Source organism: Erinaceus europaeus, chromosome 3 (assembly GCF_950295315.1).
Source record: "Erinaceus europaeus chromosome 3, mEriEur2.1, whole genome shotgun sequence".
In the NCBI taxonomy this organism is placed as follows: Eukaryota; Metazoa; Chordata; class Mammalia; order Eulipotyphla; family Erinaceidae; genus Erinaceus; species Erinaceus europaeus.
Genome location: NC_080164.1, coordinates 170,851,961 through 170,854,613, shown reverse-complemented (window position 1 = coordinate 170,854,613; position 2,653 = coordinate 170,851,961). Strand labels below are relative to the sequence as shown.

General features: G+C 37.1%; 1 non-coding gene across 1 annotated transcript; it reads left to right on the top strand.

Moving 5' to 3' along the window:
* The first annotated feature begins 579 nt into the window (after nucleotides 1-579).
* On the top strand, nucleotides 580-743 carry LOC132537744 (U1 spliceosomal RNA). Its single transcript, XR_009549198.1, has one exon. It is a non-coding gene; the product is annotated as a U1 spliceosomal RNA (small nuclear RNA).
* Nucleotides 744-2,653: the final 1,910 nt, after the last annotated feature.

Here is a 2,653-nt window from a genome sequence, read left to right as displayed (position 1 = left end):
CCCCCCATCACTCTCTCCTCAGCCTCCTATTATTTATTTATTTATTTATTTATTTATTTATTTTTGCATCCAATTTTATCGCTGGGGCTCAGTGATCCCTGCACTACAAATCCACTACTCCTGGAGGCAATTTTTCCAATTTTGTTGTCCTTTTTGTTGCTGTTGTTTCATAGGACAGAGAGAAATGGAGAGAGGAGGGGAAGATAGAGAGGGGGAGAGAAAGATAGACACCTGCAGACCTGCTTCACCCCCTGTGGATTGACACCCCCCCTGCAGGTGGGGAGCCGGGGCTCGAACAAGGATCCTTATGCTGTCCTCGTACCCAACTCCCTGCGCTACTGCCTGACCCCTCATCTCTCCTTTAATAAATAAATATTTTTCAGGGGCTGGTGGTGGTGCACCCAGTTAAGTGCATATATTACCAAGCTCAAGGGCACGAATTCGACACATACCTCCATTCCCTCCTGCAGGGGGTCCACTTCACAAGTGATGAAGCAGGTCTGCAGGTTTCTATCTTTTCTCCCCTCCTCTCCTCATCCCCTCTGAATTTCTCCCTGTCCTATCTAATAAAAAAAAATAATACTTACCTGGCAGGGGAGATACCATTGATCACAAAGGTGGTTTTCCCAGGGTGAAGCTTATCCATTGCACCTCGATGTGCTGACCCCTGCGATTTCCCCAAATGTGGGAAACTCGCCCGCATAATTTGTAGTAGTGGGGGACTGTGTTCGCGCTCTCCCCTGGTTAAACATCAACAAAGAAAATATAAAAAATAAATAAATAAAAACTTTTAAAAATTAGAAGAAAAAAGAACGGAAAAAATAGCCACTGGGAATGGTGGATTCGTAGTGCAGGCACTGAGTCCCAGCAATAACTCTGTTGGCAATCAAATAAAAAATAAATACATAAATAAATAAATACAACAATTTTTCAACACAATAAATAGCTATATTTCTTAGGGTAATTTGTTTTTAAGTGGGGTAGGAAGATATCACAGCCTATTAGAGTACAGTACACGTGTGCCTTGAGGTTCCAGAAGCAGCAGATTCAATTCCTGGCACAGACTTGAGCTGAGCAGTGCCCTGGCCTCCCTATATTTCCCATATTATTGACTAAATAAATCTTTTGAAAGATAGAAAATGATATTAATTGTAATTTTCTCACAGAATCACTACATACAGTCATTGAGTGACTAGAACATCCTCTGAAGAGCCCCCAGATGGGTTGTGTTTATTAATAATTTTTTTCTTACTTTTATTGTCTCTCTCATTCCCCCCCCGCAAATACTATAAATGTCTCTTGGGAAAGAAATGTCTTTGAGATAACCATGTGTCTTTTAGAAACTTGGACAGAAAAATACATCATAGTAGAATTTTAGTGATATTGAAAGAATGTATATATATATATATATATATATATATATATATATATATATATATATACATATATATATATGCACACACACATATATATATACACATATATATTTTTTTTAAAAGCCAAAAGATCTTGGAGTTAGAGAAAATGTTCAAAAATAGAAGAAAAGAAGGAGAAGAAAGCACAAGATTTGGATGAAGAAAAAAATGAGTTTTATAGGCCAACAGAATCTGACAGGAAGATAATACAGTTGAAAAATTACCAGAGGGGAGTCGTGCTTCAGAGTGATTGTGGCCTGTGGCACTGCACTTGATGAGAAATTTCCTTCTGCATTTTCCTCTCCAGAGAAATTTCACCCCGCTTTCATGAATCAGTTTCAAAGTCGAGCTGAACAAGGAGTTAGGCCTATTGCTGAGGAACTGACTTTTCTCCAACTGGAGGGGCCTGACTTTTTGCCTCTTAAGAACTACCTATCCCCCTGCTTGTCAGAGAATCCCCAGGGGTACTAGCTGAAGGTTAGAATGAGCCCTGGCAAGAGACTCAGCTTCTGAAACATTATTTCCTTCTCCCCTAAAATGGGATGTGAGGAGAGATGCAGGCATATAAGAGAGTTCCTGTGAAACTGTTTTGGGCATTTTGTGAAGAAATTCTCTTCTTTGGTGAAATCTTTTTTTTTTTATGTTTCTTATGGAAATTATGCCTAAAGAAAGAGAAAAGTTAACTCAAATTTCATATTTGTAAGAAAATATTGTGAACTATCACCTCATAGTGACTATATAAATTCCCTGACTTACTATTATTTGTGTCTGTATTAAATAACTGAAAGTTTATAGCTAAATTTAAATGTTATACATAGTAATTGCTTCAATATCAAAAAAAAAAAAATGTTCCTCTTCAAACTTCTTTTCTTTCCTGCTAGCTTAAGTTTAAAATCAGTGCAGACTAATGAGAAAGAAAATTGTATGCACTCTTCCTCAGGGGAATAATATGGATGAAGCTAAAAATAATTAAATCCACAACACCAACAAAAAAAGATAGTGCCTAAAACTGACCAATTCTCTTCAAACTGGAAAGAGAGGCCTACGATTTGGTTGGAGAATTTATGTTCTTAACAGTAGGCTTTATAAGTACTTCTTCTCCACTACATATGACATAGTTCATATATACATGCAAATATGTTATATAGAATATATATGTGTATGTGTGTGTGTGTGTGTATTATGATTCAGCACATATACTTTAAATCCAGATTGTTATTCATCTTTTCCAAGACTGA